At 37.0% G+C, this 24,616-nt stretch overlaps 1 non-coding gene across 1 annotated transcript in view; it reads right to left on the bottom strand.

Moving 5' to 3' along the window:
• The window catches only part of LOC107319015 (uncharacterized), a 200,968-nt gene that overhangs the window by 99,718 nt on the left and 76,634 nt on the right, over positions 1 to 24,616 (bottom strand). The window contains exon 3 of the transcript XR_014947477.1: positions 7,993 to 8,226. This is a non-coding gene — a transcript (uncharacterized LOC107319015). The remainder of the gene's footprint in view (positions 1 to 7,992; positions 8,227 to 24,616) is intronic.

The following is a 24,616-nucleotide window of genomic DNA, read 5'->3' as shown; positions in this document are numbered from 1 at the left end:
TGCGCTTTAAACCTCATATTTAATAGCTCTGTACCAAAATGCCAAGTCCCTCAACAAAACTTCTGTCCGGTCTTGTGCACTTGAAAAAAATCAAAGAAATGTGGAAAAGTGTAATATTAGAAAGTTCTAATTTCACATCACACTTCAGCAGCATAAAGAGGGATAATCAAGAACTGTGATGGTGAGCTTCTGCAACACAGTTTCAGAAGTGAAATCCATTCCAACAGTGCAGTGTCACGCTGTTCAGCTTAATTATAGCACCTTGTCTTCCTCAACTGGAAAAGCAGTCAGTGTGCTGTTTGCAGAGTGCTGGCAACCATCCTGAATATCCTGCACTCCCATTCTTTGTACGGATTTACATATAGCAGAGATTATAGGTGGTCCTCCTGGTCAGTCCAGCTATGCTTCTGGACAGATAACACAGGATAAAATGGTACTGATCATGCTGTTCTAACATATTAACATAGATCTGCAGAAGTGAAAGTCAGTCCTAAAGTAATATCACTATCTTTTTACTTGATGCCTGGAGGAGGTGGAACAACTTAATAAATAAATATGTACATATATTTATTTGTACATACACAATGGGAGGCTTCTAAAACACTTGATGGATCTTACCTTGATAAACATAAATAAACACTCCAAGGATTCTGTCTGCAGAGAGAAAATTGCCTAGATTGTCTGGAAAAACTTTTTGACCTACTCAGGTTGTACGGAATTTGCTGTCAAAAACAGCCCCAGGCTCTCCCATCTTAAGCACTTGTGCTTCCTGCTCAGAACATGCAGCCTAATGATAAAACCCCCACCATTTAACTGTGCTAAAGACTACAATAAGATGGTGCTTGCATAGCAATCTGTGAGTTGATCTTCTTTAGGTAGTTTAGAAATATTAAATTCAAGTTCTGTTGGGTGTAAAGTTGCAGACAGTGCATGCAGAGAATTGTAAAGTTTCAGTATTCTATTATTTTAAGTAGAACATTGAGCACATCAATGCTACAACAATACAAATTAATCAAACAGAAGAAGTAAAGTAATTAAAGCTGAGCAGTGAGACTGATGAATTCAGAGGTAGCGGAAACTTCTGTAATGCATATTCAAGAGCCTGAGTAATTAGGTGTAACTGTAGAAAGGTTGTTAACATGCCCCTTATTGTGTAATTACAAAGTCTACTTCACAGAGGAACCAAGTATGCTGCTTTCATGGCCTTCAGATAAGTATACAAAATTAGAGAGGAAATACGGTGCTGTGAATTAGCAGGTGTAACAGCAGATAGGAACTTTCTTTATGTCATTACAGTTTGTTTTGTTTTTTTAATCCCAGTTCCGTGTTGTCTCCCCCTCCCAGTACAAAAGAGACCAAAACATACTAGGAGTTCGGTGGAAGGCTAAAGAGATGTTGAAGGGCTTGGAGCACTTCTCCTATAACAAGAAGCTGAGAGAGTTGGGACTGTTCACCTTGAGAATTGGAGGCTCAAGGGAAATTTTATCAATGTATACAAATACCTGAAGGATGGGTTAAAAAAAAGACAAAGACTCTTTCAGTGGTGCTCCATGCTAGGATGAGAGGCAATGGGTACAAAAGGGAAAGAAGGAGGTACAATCTAAATATCTTGAAGCACTTGTCAAATGAGGGCGACGTTAAGGTGATGAGACTGATCTATATATTAGCTGTACCATATTGAGTCATTTTTGGATGGAATTATTTGTAATAAACATAGGCAATGATAATTGCAACAATATGACACTAAATCTAACAATGAGCATATAAGAAAGCATGTCTAGTAATCTTATAAAGTAAATCAAAATAATGCAAAAACTAAAAAAGCCACCTTGCCTGCCTTGGCAATAGTGTAGTAAATAATTAGTCTGGAGTAACAACAGAATGGAGGAGGAGAAGACTGGACACCAGCTTGAATCAAAACACTGATGAAAAAACCTATAAATAAGTAATCCTTTAGGTTTTGGGAAATATTTGGTGCTTCTGCTCCCTCAAGGTTTGCTTCCCCACAATAGTTGCAACTGTTTTCAGACAGAGATGTAGTCTCTGCTCTCACCCCTACCAGATGCTTACAACTTGCAGTTTTAGAAATATTTTTCCACTAAATCACAGGAATAAAAGCTGACTACTCTAAAAATATTCATTCTCTCAATGTTTTGTAATGGAAAGACACATAAGACCCTTACCTAAATGCACGTGGATTTGACTAGATCTTTCTCTGAGTCTCTAAGGTGTCATTTTATGGTTGGAAAATCAGTTTTACGTTTATCCCCTTGTTTCTCTGAAACTGCCAGTAAGTCTGTGAAATGGGGAGCATGCCGCATTATTAGTTATCCACTGTTAACTTTCTATTACCCTATGCCTTTTCTAAAAGCAACAACACATGCCCTACAGGCAGAACTTCAGCCAGCTAATACAAGAAGCCCTCAAGAGTTTTCACAAAGACTTCAACTTATATAACAAATATGAGTTCATAATAAGATACCTAAAGCTATGCCCTTTGAGGAGCACATAGCCTTTGAATACTTAATAAACCATATTAACCATGAAAAACATAGTGGAACAGTTCTTAAGCTGAAGCCTTTTCTCTTCAGGTTGAAGCCAAGTCAGGTTTCAATACCCTAGACTAGGGCTTCAATCTTCACAGAAAGCCATATTTCTGCAACAAGCACATTAAGAAGAGGAAACTTTTGTCTCCAGGCTCATATTGCTAAGTTTAGACTGTCACAGAGAAGACTTTTAACTTTTTTACAGAGGAAAAAAATCTGAAAGATAGTATCAGTGGAAATGACATAGTGAACTGATAGAATCCAGATGGAAGTCTGCAGGACGTAAGGGAAAAAATGCAGTAATATCTTATAACCAAAATCTACAACCTTAAAAGAGAACAAAAAGGATGCTCAGGAAAATTCAACAGTGGAAAGCTCTTTAAGGGCTCCCAGTTGAAATTATCTCTTTATGTTTGAAATACTCTGGTCAGTAGTGTTTACTATTACTTTGATAAAGTAATACCAAAATTCACAGATGATGCCTCTGTCTTTCTGATAGCCAGATCACTGAGGCCTGTGTACTGCTGAGCTCTACTCCTGAGGGTGCAGTGCAGCACATCAACAGCCAATGCAGTCACAACATCCCTTCCCACTGGCAGACCATGGCCCTGCCATAGCTAGGGAGGCAGTGTTGGGAATGCCACCAGGTGACAGGAACTGAAGGTATTGTTCCAGTCTCAAACACAATTCAAGAATTAGACAATGAAACTCATACCACTGTCAATAAGATTCTGGCCAGCACTGAACAAGAGCCTGCATGCTATACTCTTAAAATCTGCACCAGCAGAGGTGACCCACTCTTCTGTCACAGCTGCTGAAAGGCAGCACCCACTGCTTCACTGTGCTCACATCCACTCTTCGTCTCTAAAAGTGTTCAGCAAGCATTCATTGTCATTCAGTCAATGAATGTCAGTAGCTGCCATTTATTGTGCAGGGAAGAATTCAATGACACACCTTCGTTTCATCCACACTTCCATGTCAGATGCCATTCTGTCAGACTGCCCCTCATCTGCCATCTGTCCTTCTGCAATGAAACTGAATGGAATTGGTGGGAAGGTTCAACTTCTCCTGCCATGCCACCAACATCCACCTCTGATATTGTGGGCCAACATAATAAAATAGAAGGCATTACTTTCAGAGCAGCTGTTGTATCAGAGGCAAATTATTTAACAGTATTTTAGTAGGAGTGAATAAAAAAACCTAAATTACTCAGTGATAATTATTTGCTGTTGGATTCATCTTATGGTCTTATTTTCAGGTAAGTTAAAAGCAAAGCTATTTGATTTCTGCTAGAATTGTTAGTATATCTCAGAAATCACAAAGAGCACATCAGTTTTCCCACAACATTAAGACCTGTCACAATTAAAGCATTCCAGAATACAATGCTTTCCCTTTATGCACCAGCCCATAGTGGCCTGGCTGTAGAGTCTGAAGTTGGACTGAGAAATTTTGCTTTCCAACTCATCAATTTCTCTGTTGATTCCAAGCTGCATAACTTCATAGCTTGGCAGCTCAAATCCTACATCTGCAACAAATGTGGTAACAGCACTGTCTCCTGTCTCTGACACTGTGGTGCTCATATGCTGCACTTCTATGCTGGAAGAAACTACGTGACACAGCAGAAGGTATTTTCTTGATGTGTGGGTATGAATATTGGATTTCTGCTATGTCCTTGTATTTCTTCACTCAATTGTTAGCTAATGTTTTTACCTGAAACATCTGATGTTATCAGCAACCCTAACTTGCCATTTACTGGAAGTCAAATTTTGCAGAACCCAAGACTTTCTGAACCTTTATCTTTTTTTATATTTACTAAATAAACACAATGTCACAATGAGAAAGTTAATTTCACTCTGTTCTTTGAAACGCTTAACTACCATGGGGAAGAATAACATCAAAAGTCACTGTGAACTGATTGATTTTGAAAGAGAGATTAGAAAAAAGGACTTACAATAGGGAAAAAAGAGAACACACAACAAAACCCACAAGACAGTATATACCTAAACAGACTTTGATACAGATTTACTTTGCAGTATGCCATAAAACCATACACTTATTCACACCAGGTTTATAAAAAACACAAACAGGTGAAAAATAAATAAATAAATAAATAAAATTCAGCTGCCAAAGAAAAGGTTATTTATGTTCAAACTGTATTGGAGAAATTATTCAAGGGCGATTCATGCATGTGAAAATATGATTTGTAACACTGCCAAGGTCAATAAGACCTTAGGGAGTAAATGCTAACCATACAGATCAAAGATGCCTAGAGGCAGTTTTGAAGGTGGATGGCAAGGCTTTAAGAGTTATAAACCTGCTAATAATCCAAATGAATAAGCAATGATACAATAAGAACAAATACTTTGTTTGTGAAAGGAACAAACTATTCCTAGACTTCTTTCTTTCCACTGAATGGATTGCTCAAACATAAAACCATACCTTTCTCTCCTGCATTTCTTTCCTGTTCCAAAATTCCTGTTTAAGTTTTACCTACTTAAACCAGAGAAAGGAGCTTCATTTTATTACGTTGTTTAAGGAGAGTTCACATTTTTCACAAGCTTTTCCCTAGATTGCCTGAGACTACCCTGCCATTTGACCCACAATAAGGTCCCATCCCACACACTGATGGTAGGAGCATATTCACAGAAGCAAGTATGCAATCCCTCCGCCAATCTGGAATATAAAGATGCTACCAGTCTCCCCAGAATCAGAGCTACTGAACTAACTTACTTGTAAAAATACTTGAACAAAAAGGCTGTTTTGGTGACCAAGATACTTTTATAGGAACATTTCACCTTTCTTTCAACATGTCTAAAAAAAACAATTTTAAGTGAAAGTCCATACAAAAAAGAATTACATTTTCATTTAACAACCTTCCACTCTAAATTAACAAATAGCAAATAACTACTTTTTCCTTTAATTTCATTTTAAGTCCAGAATCCAAACAGAGTACTCCTTTCATTTGCCATAAGTTTCAGGTTGTCTTTTCAAAACATTGGATAAGACAGAAATGTTTCTCCCACAGCTAAGATTTTGGGACACAGATCTAGTCAAAGATATCTGAAATCAAATTCATTTTTAAAATAAGTTTCTGAAGACACTGACTTAGAGTCATCAAAAATAACAGAATGAGTATTTCTGAGTCAGATCCTCTCAAACCTAAACAAAAAGGAATTCAACATAGAAATCAATCTTACTGCATTTATTCACTTCTTAATAATTAGCATTAAGTTCTTGGATGCTCTTGTATTACACCAGGATCTCACAAGCAATCCACAAAAAAATTTGATTTTATTCTTGAAGAGATTAAAACCATTTTTACACCTTTTCCATGTAGGTTAATTGTTAAGTTGTGACAATTACTATCTTCACATACTCTTTTCATGCCCCTTTTAAAAAATCCCGTGCCTTCTTCAACCTACTATTCTTGGCTGTGGTTTTCAGTGGCTCTGCCATCTTGCTATCCAATAAAAAGGAAAAAGAAACTAACTAGACGTGCAGACTTCTGTGATTTAGGAATGAAGTGATTGATTTGGTATGCTCAGAATCTCAACATGAGCAAACAGAAAAGGTGAGAATAACAGGAAAGATCATGTTGTATACAGCAAATCACAGTAAGTACATAAAGACCAGCTGACTACGGGGGAAAAGAGTGTAATCCAAAATCAGGCAAATCCAAAAAGCATTCAGGAAGAAAAAGAAGGAAAACAAAGAGGAGAAACATCAGACAAATATGTAAAACTTTAGTATTGTATATCACAGAGTTTTGACTCCAAGCAGGAATTGGGTAGAATTCAAGTATATGATTGTGAGATGTATATCTGTGAGGCAGAAGGGCAGGTCCCCTTTTAAATCCTGGTGTCACAGAGACGTCTGCTCTTTTAATCTTCCTCAGATTTACTTGGTGTTCATTTCCTCAATTCCTCAATCTCAGGGCCATTCTGAACCCAGAAATTATAGAATTTGATTCAAAATATCAAAAGATTGAAACAAAATTTGATGACACGCAAGCTGCCAGCATATGGGTGGCCATCACCAAAGACCAAGTGCCACAACCCCTGACTTTTTTTCCCCAAACAGAAGTGTGCTGACTCCTATCCCTGTAAGGTAACACATCAAACTAATCAAAGAGGAAGTTTTCGCAGTCCTCTAGCTCTGGAGAGGTTAAGAGTGCCAGGTAAACTGCATGGAAAATGCAGATGGAAAATATAGTAAGATCCATTATATGTATGTCAGTGGTTTCCCTGGCAAATGCTTCTCTTAAGTGCACATGGTAAGCACAGGAGTCACAGATGTTCAAGACTTCTTGGGACTCTTGAGACTAGGTCTGCACACAGATGATTCCTCACATACAACTCCCCCCCCCCCTCCCTCCCTTCAGAGGAAGAAGGGTAGCTGAAACCATGATATTCTTCCTTGAGACAAGTTGGAAAAGATCAAACAGTATTTGCTTGAGGTTTCAAGTGAAATTTTGCCAGAGGACAAAGGGCTTCGTGGGCCAAGACAAACCAGAAGCTCTACAAGTTAAGGAGAACTGTGTTTGTTGGCTGAGTTTAGGAATCACTCGAAGCAAAACTACAGAGCCAACAGCAGCTGTTTCTACCATTCCTTTATGTGTGTGTGAGCACAGCATGTAAGTAATTTGTAATTTGCTACGGACTTGGCCTGAAAATGCCAAATACATAGTATTGCAGAATTTAAATTCAAATACTATAGTATTTTAGGAGCTGAAACTTATATTCCTGTTCTCATTCCATTTTCTAGTTTGCTCACAGCACTCTTTTCCATTTTGAGGTGTTTAACTTAAATTCTCAGGTATTGCTTTGCATTCTCTTCCTTAGATTTTTTTACTGCATACAAACCCATTCACAACATCCCTTAGCATGACTGCACTATCCTACCTTCTGGAAGGCTGGGAAAATACACAACTTATTTCTGCATGTAGCAACAACTAACTGAGGTGGTCCTACGCAGACAGGCAGTAATTTTCAAAGGATATTTATTTTTACAGTAATTTGTAGAGAAAAGAAAGAAAAAAAAGAAAAATACTCTGTACCTTGTTTTCTCATTTAAGACTAAATCATCACAAGATATTTCATATAAGCAGGCAAGACTAGTAACACTTAGGGTGCAGGGCCAAATAAAATAGAATATTATTTTAAGAAATAAAAACCAAATAAAATATAATGGTAGTTCAAGACATCAGAAATAATCTACATTAGCTGAATATCTGTCCTTAAATATTAAAGCAACAATCTTGACTTTTTACATGCTTTTACAATTCAGACTTTATCAATACAGCTCCCATCAAGAAAATAAAGAAGTGAGGAATTTAGAAAGCAATTTTTGATTATGATAGCATTTTACTTCACATAACTTGGAAATCACTGATTTTTCTTAATACCTTTATAAAAATTGTTCCACTTTCTATTCGGGTTGAGCTTACCTTCTCTTGTGAGTTGAAAGCTTTTCACGGCTTTAGATCAGGCAGGACTTTGTCTTCTGTTTCCCATCAGGTTTATTATGCTGCACAGAATAGTTTTTCTTCTAAATTCCAAAGATTTTAGATCTTCCTGGGGATGTAATGCGGATCCTGGCTTCTTTGAGTTGGTGCTTTCAAAGTGGATGCTCAAGAATGCAGGCTTTACTTCTCTGCAGTAGAACATCCTTGCAGGACTTCCTGAAATTGAGAAATAGGTGATGATCATCTGCTTTAGTACAAAATGACAATCATTACCCAGTCCCTACAGTGAGATTTCATGATTTCCAAATTCCACAAAGTAGTCACGGAACAAGCAGTACTGAGGTGCTATTCCTGATGGAAGCTTTATTTTTCTGTCAGTCTTTACATCTTATTTATTTATATTATTTATTGTACCACTCAAGACAGAAGGCCAAAGTTATAAGAGTAAGTGAAGCTTAAGTCCGCCATGTGGTGAATGTATACTCTAAGATTATATCTAAGAAGTGGAGATTTAAAAAAAAGTTTACATTTTGTCTCTCTTTAACTTAAGTTTTATAAAAATAGTAATTTTAATATAAACTAACCAATCTGGAAGTATGTGAATAGAAACACACTTATACTGCTCATTGCCTATCCTGGACAAATTGAACCAAACATTAGGTCACTACACAAGCCACTGTACTTAAGTGTAACTCTATGACATAAACAGAGTGAGAAGAAAGGAAGTAAGATGCTCTGTCATTATAGAGAAATGAGCTAAATCATTTGCACTTCCTTTACAAATTCACATTCTGAAGCAAACAAGTATAAACAGTGGCTCTTGCCCATCTTTTCTATTGTTGGCGTTTCATTACCAACACCATCTATTGCTTGAGTTGTCATATTGTAAACTGTTACTAATCAACATCTTTACATGAAACATACGTACGTGAAAGCAGCATTTACTTCCCAAGTTCACCAACAACCAGCTATCTATATCTATATCAGAACATGAACACATTGATAGCTTTCAAATGATCCCATTTATGTTACAAATGGTATAGTGATATTCTATTATTTCATTGAAAATGAAATGTTTTGAGACATAATGTTTTTCACTCTTCTAGTTTCAGTATTCTTTTGACTTTGATTTGTGCCATCTAACAACTAAAAGTCATCCAAAAAATTGTTGTACATTACATCCTATACATGTAATGTATCATAGTATCATCATAGTATCATAGTCTCATGTGGGTTGGAAGGGACCTTAGAGATCATCGAGTCCAACCCCCGGGATTCGAGTCTCCTGTGTAGCAGAGCGGCACTTCTACCACTTGTGACACAGGGGGGATTCGAACCCAGGGCCTCCGCTGTTGCAACGCGGCACTGCTAGCACTGCGCCACCGGGGCACACTGCATTACAGATGATCTGTGTTTATAAAACTAGGTTATTTTATGAAGAAAACTCAAAGAGAAAACATAACCATCTCAACAGCAATTTTGTCCGCTAAAAATATAGCAATATAGCTTGGGTTTCTACACTTCAGTGCATCTAATGAGGGAGTGAAATGCTTATTAAATGGTAGCATGCATTATTCTCCAAATCTTCTTTTACATGCCTATTTTAAGTATTTGATTATTGCCTGGCTAATAATAGGTGCTTCTTCAGTCAAAGAACATGCTAGAGAAGACAGTGTAAATTGTAGCATGTAATTGTTCACTGGCTGCCACTGAAAATGTTTAGCTACTACTGTGTGACAATCTCTCTCTGATGTCAGCAGCCACTTTTGGAGTCTGGCAATTTTATCTTGCAGCGTATTTCAGAATTAGTCATCAAGAGAAAGATAAATAGAAAAATTCACTTTTGGTTTATTTGAAATGAAAAAATATGCCCTGTCCCCTGGCCTCCAAAAATCTTAATGAAGTGACAACATGAGAGGATGCATTTCAACTACTCTTCTTTCTCCCTGTTATCAACAAATACCTCAGAACTGGAATGGAAACTGGAATAGAATGGAAAACCTCACACTGCTCTCAGTGACAAAGCCTTATGAGCACCAGCTCTCAAATTCGCTATGAGTGCTCTTGAGAATGCTATTTTTTTATTTTTTTATTTTTTTGCACAAAAACAGGTGCTCCCAACACCCCACCCTTTTCTTCCTACTTCTACCAGAACACTCACACATTGTTGTGGGTAATTTTGCAATCAGCCAATTGTGTTATCCAACCCTTTAACACTTAGAGAAGCCTTTTCATCCACCAACAATATAACCGGGAAGGTGCCAAGGGATCCAAATGGGCTCCAGAATGATTTATTCATCCTAGGCTTCTTAGTCCCTTTTCCTCAGTATTAATACTAAGATTAATGTGTCCCAACAGTGTGCTGCCAACAGGAACTTTAATAAAAGCAAGAACTAGTTGGCCCAGTTTTCTTCTTACTAAGGTTAGGACACCATCAAAAAAACAATAGTCTACACAGGACTTTCCTTTTAATTTACTTCACAAAATTAAAGTGACCACATTTAGTTAGAGTAAAACACACAGAATACATGAATAGAAGTGCATCACTGCCTGAAGTCATTCATCAGCCAATTTTATGTAAGGACAAATTAAATATACTTATATTTTTGAAATTGTGCATGTGCACACAAAAAAAAAACTTTTTTCCATAAACTAGCTTAGGCAGTTGTATTTGAACGTAACCAGTATACAATATACACAGTACTTAACGAAGGATGCCGGATGCATAATGACCATGACTGAAACAGAATAAACGACAGATGGGACAAACCTACTAACATAAAATAATTTGCTATAGGAGAAATAATACTTATTTTGTGTAAGTATCTTTAAACTTTTGCTCCTTTCACATCTCTTCATCAGCTCCTGTTACCATAGACAATACCAGTGTGCCGTGCTGATGATCCTGGCAGTGTGGACACATGCCACATTCTTCCACATTTGCCACTGAACAGTCTTCAACTGCCAGTAAATTGCAAGCAGCCAAGCCACCATGACCTTGCAATGAAGGATTTCATTCTCCTCCCTAGCCCCTCAACAGCACAGCCTACACAGCTTCTACACACCAGATCCTTAAGTATCCAAATTCAAAATTCAAACCCATCCAAGCCTATCCATGAAAGCTTGGAGAGTGAATCAAATTAATATTATTTCAAAATATAACTGAAAAAATAAAGACTGTCCCCAGACTTGTTGCTTTAAGAAAGTGCAGTGTGACAGAAATACCTAAATGGATTATGTCGGATACTGTCGACTATGTTCAAACTGCCTATTTGAATGCATAAATGCAAATGCACAAAATTGCCATGCAACTGCAAAGCTGCCTAAGCTATTTAAATGTAAGATTTCAAATGCCTTTCTGATCACACAGCTAGACTAGGAAGTGCTCTCATTTCTACCTGTGAGATGTTTTAAGTTGCTTTTCTTAGGATCACCAATCTTCCTCCCTTCTTTTGTGAAAAAGTATGTGTGCGCACATGCGCGCACTTCTCTTTTCTTTCTTCACAGCCCCTTTACCAATTGTTCTCCAAGATCAAGCACAGAAACTGCAGAGTTGCTGGGTGGTGGTGATGGGTGAGTGGAGCAGAAACTCCCCCTAAAAGGCAGAGATTGCACAACTGAAAGAACAGAAAGGCCTTTTATTCTATGAAGAAAAGAAGAGGAAAAAGCTCTTCACAGTGAAGATGAAAAATAATGTATTTGAATCCTGGGAAGATCTTCTTCCTACAGTGGAGAATAGTTTGTTCACAGCACAATTCGAATAGCTGTTGGCTTTTCAAATATCTGCAATTGGCAGAGAGGACAATATGCATTTGTTTACATTTATTTATGGCTTTAGAATTTATTTTCTGACCACACTATGTATGTCAGACTACAACATTTCATGCTATTCTTTTCAAATAGCAAAGCTAAATTTTCTGAAGTATGTCAGTCTCTAGATTCAAAACTTCATCTATTTTGCTGTTATTGCACTCCTGGCTGTGATTTATTTTCTCAGATTTTAGTGATTACTTTTGTAGTCCTACAAAAGAGAAAAAAAGAAAAAAGAAAAAAAAAAATCTGTAATGAGAAGAAAAAACCCTGCCAAAGAAATTTATAGTTGAGATATAAATTGATATATGAAACTCACAAAGAGTTGACCAAATTCAGAACAGTACAGTATTCAGTTAATTCCTCTTATTGTTTTTCATAGAATCACAGAACAGCTTAGGTTGGAGGGGTCCTTGAAGATCATGTGGTTCCAACCCTTTGCTCTCAGGCAGAGCTGCCATATTGTTCAGAAATATCTCGCAATATTTTCGAAAATTCCCAAATGTTTTCTCAAAATCCATACGGACACATGAGGATGTGTGCAGGCACTGGAAAGAGGCTCCCCTGGGAAGCAGTCATGGTCCCGAGCCTGTTGGTATTCAAAAAGCATTTGGAGAATGCTCACAGATACATGGTTTAAATCCTAGGCTGCTGTGTATGGTCAGGAGCTGCACTCAGTGATGCTCATGGGTCTCTTCCTACTCCGGATATTCTATGAAATGCAACCGTTGAATTGTAGATATTTTTTAACTCGAGCAAAATGGAAGAATATTACAGCTGGAACAAAGATTTCCTATGTAGATTGGTCAAGCCTTTCATTTTACATTTTATATTTTTAGGAAGACTCCCACTATTATTTTTTTTTACTAATTGTATTAATAGGTAATGGGAAACATACTATTGCTGTTACTAACCTTATGATAAACATGAATTTTTGAGGAAATTTAACTGTGATTTTATCTGTTATAACAAGTTAGAAGATGAGGTAGATTCATAGAGCCATAGTAGAATGATTTATCTCAGTTTCTGCACTGAACTCAGGAAGAACTCAGATAAATGGCTTGAGGAATCAACCTACTTTTAAATTTTATTTTACAGCAATTGTTTTACCAACAATTTCTAGTAAAAAAAAAATAAAAATATCTGTGTTCATTTTAAATAGACTCCAAATCATGGTCATTTCTAATAAAAGGCTCATGGCTTGCCTCCACCTTCCCACATCAAGCCATTTTTTGTTAAAAGTTATCAGATTCTATTGGGAGAAAAAAAATACAATACCATCCACACTGTCCTGCTTTCTTTGCATACCATCTTTGCTCCTCCTATGTTTGAATAGCAGCTGAATACAGTTTGTCCCAATTCAATACTCCAGATCTTGATATGAATGTAAAGTCTGTAATGGCCTGAAACAAATCACCAGAGGGAAAACCCTGAATAGCACAACAATTCAGGCTGAGATTCAAGTAGGCTCAAGTACACCTCACCTTACAATGTGAGCCTACTTGATCTTGAGAGTTGAGAACAGAATGTGATTGGCACCAATGGGATTACTCCATTTCTGGAGAGCAGATTATGTAGGTATCTACACAGGGTAAGGGAGAGGGGAGCTATAATTATGTTCTTCTGAAATGGTTAAACCATTTCTAATTAATTGTAATGGTTTTAGCTAAAACTTTCCAGATAAGCAGTTCAAGCTGAACCCAACACTGAACAATCATTGTATTGCTGAAATGCTCTGATGAATTGCAAGTTCTAACATTTTGATTCATGAAAACACCAAAAAATGTGCAGCATATGTTATCTCAATCCAGGAGATTTATAAAACCCAGATATCTTGTGATCGTGTTGCTACTTCAGCAGGATAAAAATTCCTTTTCACCCCCTTCTCTTCTACAAAATCTCCCCCTTAGCTGTGTCTTAAAAACGTCAAACATATTTTACTGTCTCCAAATAAACACATCATTTTTGGCAGAATTAGTAGACAGGAAAGGTAGGGGCACTGTTGTTACAGGAGTTCATATAAAAAGCAAATTTTAATGTTTCAAAATTTAAGACTTCAAGTTTTAAAATACATCTTTCCTGGCTCCATCTGTATTATTGTCAAAACAGTTATGAATTGTCCCTTTGGAAAAGTAAAACTGATTAATTAGTGTTGGTCTCCATTGTACACAGAATTTAACAGCTATATAAACAGCCATGGACATTTCTTACTAACTATTCTATTATTTTCTTCAGCATTGTTAAAATCTAAAATGATTTAATTGTTTTACCATTGTGTTCTGCACATTGTTTGCAAAGTTTTCAAGTAAAATGCACTTCTCTTACAATGTTCTAGAATGATACCAAATTGTTCTATATACAGAATGCAAAATCAAGATTGTTTCCAAGATGAAATTCTGCAGATAAAAGCAAAGCAAGAAGATAGATACACTAGAGACAAGCAAGCAACTGAGCTTCTACTGCATTACTCTATTTCATTAGAAAGATAGTGAAATTGTGATCAAATATACTGCTTTCAGAGTTGTCTAACAAGAACACAGCAATCTCAGTTGCAGTTCTCCACCAAAAAACACTTACTGCATGGTAAGAATGGTTGCTTATTAACGCTGGCATAGTGGTTTAGCTTTTGTGCAAGAGACAAAGTAGACAGACTACCACTGTCCAAAGAAATCCCCACTCTTTGCAGGAAGTCCTGCTTTGAAGGCCCTACTGCTCCATGTCCTTGCTGATCCCAGTTCACTGACAACCAAAGCAGGACAACAGCCCTCAGCTGGCAGCTTCTCAGGAAAGGGATTCACATCACTAGCTTCTGCTTGTGCCAGCTGACTGTGGGCCAGCAAGGAATAACTCATACTGCCTGCACTGCACCAGCTTAACTCTGGAATAGTAAAGGCTTCATATTTTAGTTCTGGCATTCTAACATCTTTCTTTAACCAATTGCAGAAGTCCCTTGGCACTCTGCACAGATTTAGCTAACACATTGTTCTATCATGAATCAACTGAAAAAAGAACTGTTTACTTACACACAAACACAAAAGCAAATATAAATACAAATATAAACCAGAAAAAAATTAAAAGCAAAACTAAAAAAGAATCAAGCAACCCCTCCCAACGTTTACTTGCTTGTAACACACAAAGCAGGATTTCAGCATTCACCATAAATAATATGGCCATCTTTAATTTGGCCTCCAATATCTGACCAACCTTGATTTATCCTACAGACAAAACCAAGCCTCTCTAATTTGCTAACAAATCACTGCAATTCTTCTCTTACCAACCAATAATTCTGCCATCTCTAATTTACCAATAAATAATTCTGCACTCTCAAATTTACTAACAAATAACGTGACCAATTTGCTGACCAATGAGTGTTCAACTGGTAATAGAACCCCAAGCAAACAGTAATTTGGCAAGGAATATTTGGACCTTTTTTCCCCTAGCAATAAAAAATTTCAGCGGCCTTTTATTCAGTATCTACTGCATTGCTTTGCAAATGCTTAATGTAGATAGCAAGTTTGGTTTTGAACAAAGCCTTTGCTTTCTGTGAGAATGTTTGTTTACATTGACTGCTTAGAAATTGCAGCGGTCTCCCTTAAATGTTGTACATTGCTAACTCCTCTGTTGGTACTGCTGCCGCCATGCTGAGACTTGGCAACAATTCCATGGTGCTTGGACAGCATGTGTTGGTAAAGGAGTGACACAGCTAGCCAGCTCTGTCACCCTGCTGACCTTACCACCCAAGTTGGACCTGCTTGGGCAGAGGATTCAGCAGAAAGATTTCACATTTAAAGCCATGTGATTGATTTGGTTTTTCTTTTTTTTTTTTTTCCCCCTAATTTCTATGTCCCTTGGCACAAGTGAAAAAACAGGTCTTGAATTATTGGTTTCTTTAAACAATAACAATAGCATTTTGAAGTCATGTGGTAACTTCTGCAATCAATTTTACCTCCAAGGAATGTCACCAGTTTTGTGTAATTTTATTAGTTCATATTAAAACCATTAGCTAACACGTCAGCTCAGTGAGCAACCCCTCCAACACCCATTTTACAGGGAAAAGCTACAGGGATGAAGGGTATAGCCAGAGTGACCAGCAGTGCTGGAATTACTGAAGAACTTCCAAGCTCTGAGCTGCTGGCTTTGACAACTACAGAAAATTTAATATTCATAGGCTGTGGGGAAAGTGCTGCAAAATTATATGACAGAATATTTACCATGAGAGACTGTGAGTTTAGATACAGCTCGAGGCAAAAGACAAAGACTACATCAGCTCAGGATATATCCTTCTTTGTAATCAATTTCCTAATACAGTTTACAGATGAATGTATTGCATTTTCAGGACATGATTCAAAGCAATATTCATTTCATAACCGAATAAAATGGTGAGATTTCTAAATTTTGCAAGGAAAAAGTCGCACAGACATTTACATTCTAAATTAATATAAAAACATCAATTATGCTAAAATTCTGTCCTGGAAGTAGCAGACCAGAAATGTATTCTACAAATGCATCAAAAAACCCTTCCTTCTTTGTGTTTCCCATCTTGTGGGGTAAGCAAAAGCTTGAAGTAGTACTGTTGCTTCTTGCTTATTTTTTCCTAAAGTCTCCTGGGATTCTTGAAAGAAGAGACAGAAATGCCTTTCTGGGTGGCTTTTCCTTTAGAGGTTGTGAATAAAGAAAGTTAGCCAAGAAAGAAAAGGAGTTGGCCAGGAGGGCAGGAATTCCCAGATGGCCAAAAGTTTGGTGTATTTAATGCTTTCTTGATGCTGGAGGGAGCAAACATAATGCAACCAAAGCTGTGTTAAGGCTTATTTCCTGATCCTAATTACATGACAAGAGTACAATGTAAAAATACTATTTTAGTTTCAGGGGTAAATAAAAATTCTAATGCTTTATTCAGAAGTGTTTCTGATAAAGATTTCAAGTAGCCTTAACTTAGTTTTATTTCCACAAAATAGTTATACAAATTTGAGCTTATTGTGTTTTCACTAATAAACATTTAATTAGCCAATATTGGGAATCACATAATCACAGTGTTGGAAGGGACTTCAAGAGACCATTGAGTCCAGCCCCTCTGCTATAGCAGGTTCCCTACAATAGTTCACACAGGTAGGCATCCAGATGGGAGGGTTAATTGGAATTTAAAAAACATAGGTATTGTCTATTTGGCAAGCATATACAATAAATATAATCATATAATGGCACCAAAAATGTGTGTGTGTGCAGCTCACGTAAGGTAAAGTAGGGTGGGAAATATCATAAATGGGAGCTGGAGATGACTAAGACCTGTGCCTGAATGAAAGGTGCTGTGGGTAGGACAGGACACCATGAATGAAAGCAGAACTGTGCTGGTCATGCAGTAGAACTAGCAGAAGAAGATGGCCAGACCGTAGGTGAGAGAAAGTGGGAATTCTCTACAAATGAAACAGGAGAGTTTCTAGTGTAGCTGCCTGTGTTTCCCTTCTAAAGTGGACACAAGAGAGGGAAAATATCCCTGTTCAGGAGTTCTTAACTTTGCATTAGAGTACCTATATTAGTACATTCACAAGATTACAAAAAATAGTAGAAAGAGATGTGTCCAAGGGAAAAAAAAAAAAAAAAAAAAAAAAGCAATGAAAAGCATAACAGCATATGTATATAGCATAAGTAAAATGGTAGACACTGTGGGGAGCGCAAAGATTGATGCAGGTCGGTAAGACAATTTTGCCCTGTCTGGTTAAATTTTCTACATTAGAGTACTATTGATCATACTAAGTATATAGGATACTGTATATACCCCATTCCGCTACCCTTACACAGGTTAATTCTTTTATCCATTTCAAACCCAGTCAATCAATAACAGTGATCAGGTAGGTTGTGAAATTGCCTGGAAAACACATCCGCAAAGTAAACCCAATACAATGGCCTGTCTATGTGACTTAAAGCTTAGCACAGCATTGAAAATCACTAATGGAACACTGTGCAGTTTGTTCATGCTATGAGCAGTCAGGAATCATGCATAATGTAATAGTGCATCTGCTAACAGCAGCTCACACAAGCTAATTTAATCTTGTTTTAAACTAGACACAAGGAATTAATCTTTAAAGCTGCTCCCGTGATTCTCTTTGGCCCTGAAAATATTGAGGGTCTTCCCACCTCCCCATTTGCAATACAGTAAAGGGATGCATTTCAGTTATCATCATGTATTTACACTTCATCTACATTAGCTGGAAAATGGATGCAACTCTGTAATTTATCACATTTAAACAGCACATTGCTGGCCCAGTTAAGAAGTTGTGCTTTGTGTTGACACATCTGAAATTGATATTAAGTCTCAGGCCCTATTGTGAAATAATTCATATTTGGAAATATTTTTTTTTCTTGAGTTTAGTTTGGCTGAATTCACAGCTCTTTCTGGTGTAGAAGTTACTTTTATTATTACTAGTGTCTTAATTACTTTACTGCTACAGTGCTATTTTTGATACTGTGCAAATGCAGTGCAAAAAGACAGTGTTAACTGTCTTATAACCCATTAAAAAGATAGAGATTAGAGAGTACAATGAGATCAGCAAAAGATGACAGTATTGAGAGGAGTAACACAAAACAAAATACCCATATGCAGCAAATTTTGATACAGTTTCAAGCTGGAGCTTAATTGGCAATGTTTGGACCCATAGTCAAAATGACATTTAGCAGGGCTTTGCAAGATAACAAGTTTGGTGAGGAACATGATTGATGTCTTGATGATGAATGGAGGATAAAGAATGGGAAAGGAAGTAGCAAACATGAAAACAACTATTTTACTATTGGTGCGATGGAGCTAATGAAAGATGAATAAGAGAAGAAGGAAAGAAGTAGTTTAGGTTAACAGGCTTTCCAAAAGGCTTCTGATCATATGCAAATTGTGCATCTCCAGTGAACTTTAGTATCCAGCAAAAAATGGATACTGATGAGAATCAGGAGAAAAGTTTATGTTGCACAAAATGGGCGGGGCATGCTCTCTATTCTGGAAATCCATTTCTGAAAATGATATGGCCTAGATTTCGAGACACAAAAGGCTTAAGCCCAAGTCAAATGTCTGGTGACAGAGCTGTAATGCTGGACAATGCAATCAACAACAGCAACACTAAATAGAAGTTTGGTTGTTGCAAGGGGCTGTCAGTGAAATTTCAAAGTTCTACGTTAACTATTATATGCTGGATATTCATGAAGAAACATCAGATGTGACAAGCCAGTATTTTAATTTAAAGAAGGGAAAATATCTGTAAGGTTTCTGACTAGTGAGAGGGGTTTAGTTTGCATTTGGAGACCATCTCTGTAACTCAGCCACGGCACACAGAGAGAAAGGCAAAGTGGGAGCAAAAGATACAATCAAAAGATGGAGAGGAATAAATTGGAAGAACCAGGCAAGGACAGACTTATAGGAACTGAATGACTTAAGCCAGAAGTCTGAAACTGATTTAGACAAAAAGCAGTTGAATAAGTTTAGAGAAGAGGCGAGAAGTATCAAAAGATTACCAGATCGGTATGAAGTTGGAGGCAATAGATTGAAATGGAAAAATAAAACTAGCAAACTAGCACCATCCATTGTAAGACAGGAGAAAAGGAAACAAAAGAAACAGGTAGGACAGGAAGCAAGGAGGGAAATCAAAGACTTGTCTTGGTAAAATACTGGAGTAGTGAGTAGTGATCAACAGAAAGCAGACCTGGACTATTGGTACAGGCTCCTAAGAAAACGCAGAACAACAAAATACACATTATGAGAGCCATGTCCTTTCATTTCTTGTAAAATTGATACTGACCTATAGGTAAGCATGCTAGCAAGCAACAAGTATGACAGAACTCAAGTCAAAAAGGAAGGAAAATGGTACTTCTGTGACATAGTAAACACACAGAAACAGTGGTTGAGTCAATGCTGATCTTCTATAATTTTTAACTTCAAATTTAGATTCAGGCCAGCCTTCCAAGCTCAGTTGGAACCTTCAGGCTTTATTTTGCATCCTGAGAAATAGCATTATTGCCCCCGCACCTTCTAGAAAACTATAAAATGGGGTCCTCTGAAACTTCTTTAAGGCCACTTCTGCAGTCAAAGCATTCACCAAGGGCCATTCATAAAATACCTCTATTTTTGCTTCAAATATAAACAAACCACATGAGATTCAAACCTAAGTATCTCCCTGATTTATAGTAAGTGACAAATGGGAACAACAAAAAAAAAAAGTCTGATAAGGACACTCTTTATCTAGGTACAAACTAATAATCAGAGAAATAGATTGTTAAACCTATCCAGGTTAATACTCGTTAGCATGCATGAAATGCTATTTTTAATACAGTTTCTATATCTGTGAGCATGACTCTGACCTTCAGGACTCACAATCCAAAGATGGCCAAGTAGTCAGAGAGTAGTGGAAAAAGAATAACAATAATAAAATTATACGATTTATACACGTCAACTTGATTCACAGTAAGCACAGCAGATCTTTAAAGGGGACTTAAATGTCAGCACAGTGTTATGAATGAAAGAAGAGAATAAACATCCATTATGTTGCAGAGTATGTGAAAAACTGCATGGAAAATAGAAATCAGGTTTGATTTAAGGTTATGAACACATAAATTCACTTCTACTTCTTACATGTTCAGCTTGTCTCACGTAGCACTTATTATTTCTAAAGGAAAAAGAAACTCTAACATCCTGTATAACCATTAGAATTTACTGGTTTCTTGTGTTGCCAGGATATAATTTGTTGACTCCATTCTCATTTATAATTAATTTTAAGCTCCTTTACTGTTTGCTTTAAATGAATCATAGCAGATTCTTTCCATATGTACACATGCACACAAAAATTGGGTAATACACACATACAAATACGTGCTCAACATCCCACTCCTTTCAGTTAATTAATGCAATTGTAATATAAGATTTTTTCCTATAAACAGTTAAAAATAATACTAAGTAGAATTTCCTTTAAAATTAAACTTGAAACTGTGAATGAGGTTTGAGCTGCAAAGCTTTTTCATTGCCATAAAAGAAAGTAAGTTTAAGTAAACAATATGGTGTCTCTTTCTTTCTATATATAAAGTGTATACATATAAAAGGAGAAGAAAAAAATCATTCCATGTCAAACCCAGTCAAAATGCATTATTAGGGTGTCCAGGAAATTATAGCTTGTGTCCATTAGTCCTTTCAGGGTTAATATTGATGCAGATATTATTTCTATCCACGGTACCATTTATTTGAAATATTATGACTGGGAGTAGCTGCAGCAGTGAATCAAATCAATTGATAGAGCAGTTAGCCCCGCAGTCAAGACTGCCTTTACACCGTGCAGTGAGCATGAAATATTATGGAGATTGTTCTTTAAAGTGATCACTTTATCATCATTTGTCTGCAGCCCAGGCTATTCCTTCCTGCCTCGCTTCCCTGTTGGGTTAGAGCTGTCATAACTCAATCAGCCGTATAATGCTGTTCATAGCACCTCCGTAGCAGGTATTGAACCTGTCAAGGGCCACTGAGGGAATTATACTTATCCATTTTGACAGCTAGCAACACCACTCTGATATTTATGTCAGTTTATATATGTATGATATGTATTTCTTAAATGTAATTAGAAGCCTGTTTGTGTGTGATATATCTGAATTGCCCAGAGCTGCCCATGATTAAGACATTGATTTCTAACCTTGTGCATTACTGGAGAAGGGAATATGACAAGCTCCATCACTCAGGGGTTGCAGCTAACCTCTTCTGTCTATATACATCATATGAAATTGTCACTATTGTTTATCTGTCCAGCAAAGTTGACTACAAAGCAACTGTTATTTTAGTTTGCTAAATAAACTAAAAGATTGTAAAACAAACCATTGTCTTGTCCCTTCAGAGCACTTGTGTTTTGCAGCTGCGTTACTCAAACTAAGGTCACAAAAGCAGACCACACTCTGAAAGCTGAGTGGAGATCTCCATCTTGTTTGCCACGCTGCTTGCTTTAATTGCAAAATACTGGAACTCCTCCTGTGCATCTAGAACATACTGTTTGCATTTCAAAGTGACATTTTTTGGTAGAACATGCACTGCATTACAGCTATAAGGGGAAAAAGACAGATATGGATAAAACGAAAAGAAAATAAAGCAACAAACAAAACTACCACACCCCAAAACCTAACAAAACAAACGAACAGAAAACCACAACCCAAAGCCCAGTCACCTCTTCACCTTATTGTGGATTAATGTCAGGATAAAGATGTTACATAAACCAGTTCTTATATGAATGACTAACCTCTCTATTTTTAGTTTTTATTTTTCCAGCTTTAATATTCTTTCGATTTAAGGAAATTATTTTGTCCAAATTGTTCTTTTATTTTCTCAAAAACTTAGATTAGAACTTCTGGGTTTCTGGATCATCATTTATATATTCCTGCTTTTCTGGCTCATGGGAAACAATTTTCACTGCTCTTTGGCTCTCAAAATTCATACATTTACTCATGGATTTTCAAAAAGTCTGTCCTTGTAACTGCACACTCAGGTTTTAAATCCATTTCCTTCAGTTTATGCTGTCACTCATCATCATTAGAAATCCCCATTTTAAGATGCCTTGAAGCTTCCTGAGTTCAGAGATGAGGATAAATTGTATGATCTTAGGTCTATATTTTTTAAACAACAAAGAAATCCAAGAAAAGGAAGAAGTCTGCAAATACTGCTTGGAAACAGATACCAATCTTGAAAGAATAACCAACCTTATGGAAAAACTCCCTTTGCAATACTACTTTAACACACATTAACTGCATTTCCTTTTGAGATTCAGATGCGTATAGAAAATGGAACTGAACTGAAACACAGAAACAGTATTAAAAACCACCAAAGGATCCACCTGCATTAGGGAATTAAGAAAGAATAAGGCAGAAATAGTAATTTTCCTTATATTTGTAAAATAAAATAGCTATCTAAAGTGTACTTTCTTCCCTATTTGTCACATGAAGGTATGATGGAACAGAGTAAAATAAGATGGGTGTACCAAGGAAAGCAAAGTTAGTATTATCGAGAAACAAATTAGATCTTGAAGCTAAAAGGCTAAACATTAATTGGATAAATCTGAGGAGCTTGCTCATAACTTTTGTTGAGCTACATCCATCACCCTAGCTGTTAGAAAACAGCTATATCAGTTAAGGATGTAATCCCACAAATCACGTCTGCCTGCATTATCTTGTGAGACAAATATTTACGCACCTCACAGTGTCAAACGATGCTGACCTCAGTGGCAACACAGTTATCAGCTGCTCCTGAAGTATTGCTAGTGTATGAAGACCTGAAAGGTTACTATACATTTCGTTATACCAATTTCACTTTTCAAAGTTATTTTTTCTTTTTTTTTTGTTTTGCAAAGTAGATGATGTAAGGAGCAGTCAGGAAAATAACAAAACTCACTGATAGCATAACTGCAAATGGTCCTTCATTGACTCTCATAAGAGAACGGCACATTGAGAGGACCTTTATAGTAACTTTGTTTTAAAAAGGCTTTTCCAAAAAATACTCCAGCATTCAAAAATAGAGATTAAATATACTGGTGCTACTGTGTGGTGGCAAGGATGCATTGACCTTGAATGTCCTGGTCTATTCTTTGATTAACAAAAAGCTTTTCTCTTTCCTCCAAAACATTTTAAGATATGAACAGACCCTTTAAAAGGCTGTTGCAGGGGGCTGTCAGCAGAGGCACGGAAGTGAGAAGGGGGTAGGCACAGTTTCTGGGCGAGGGGAGCCAGGAAGGCAACTTCCAGAGGTCACACACTCATCTTTCACTCTGCCTGATGCAGCTCAGGAGGAGCCCTCAGCACAGGGAGGGTACACAGTACAAAGCAGATTCTTCTGCACTTCAGCAAAATTCAGGGTTGTTTGGTGAAGGAGCTATGAGCAAAAGAATGCTGAAGCTTCTAGTAATATCCGTATTCAGAAAAGGACAATACCAAGAGGTATGGGGAAAAAAGACTCAAGCACTGTGGTACTCATGTTAAACCTCGGTGTTTAAGCTGGGGTACTCATCTACCCTTCCTGTCTGTTGCAAGCAGGAGATGTCAAGAGAGACTGGCCTACATGGTACACAGAGATCTCCTGTGCCCATCGCCACTACGGAATGAGAGGGGCAGCTACCCAGCTGCAGGGTTACTCTGGCACTGCACACTTAGCAGCGTTGCACAGAATAAAACTGGCAGAGTAAGAAATTCTGCAATCAATTAAGTCTGTAGAAATTAATTTTCCACATCTGGCAACTTTTATTGGATACAATGGTCTGTCAATAAAACATGAACATCACAGACATTCTAGTAACATAATATGTTACGTATCTACTAATTAATATGTAAATATAAAGAAACACCTATGGAAATATACTTAAGCTGTTACCAATACGACTTCTGCAATATTCATGATTATGATTATTTTAAAGCCATTTATAACTCTGCATAGCTACTCGCCTTTCCTTTTAGCTTATCTTATTCCCACAGATCTTACAGATCTTAAGTGGCTTACTCCATTAGAACTCTTTTTTTCTCTCTTTATTTATTTATTTATTTTTGCCACCAGTGATACCTGAATTCAGAAAACAAAGTAGTGCCAATCTTTCTTTATACTGCAGTGTATTACAGTGTTGATACCTTACACGGGATGCTAAAGACTTCCCATTTCAACGTGACCCACAGTGAAAAAGGAAGAACCACCATATGTGAAATTCTGAATCCTCATTCAGATTTCAAACAAAGCATGGAATTCTTTGGCTAGTGGTTTTCTCACTAATAGCAGGATAGGATAGAGATGCAGATATTTCTGATTCTGACA

The sequence above is a fragment of the Coturnix japonica genome, chromosome 6, assembly GCF_054131305.1.
Source record: "Coturnix japonica strain WE chromosome 6, WE-NBRP24, whole genome shotgun sequence".
Classification (NCBI taxonomy): domain Eukaryota; kingdom Metazoa; phylum Chordata; class Aves; order Galliformes; family Phasianidae; genus Coturnix; species Coturnix japonica.
Note: the sequence above shows the minus strand (reverse complement) of the source record. Positions and strands in the feature narration are given on the sequence as shown.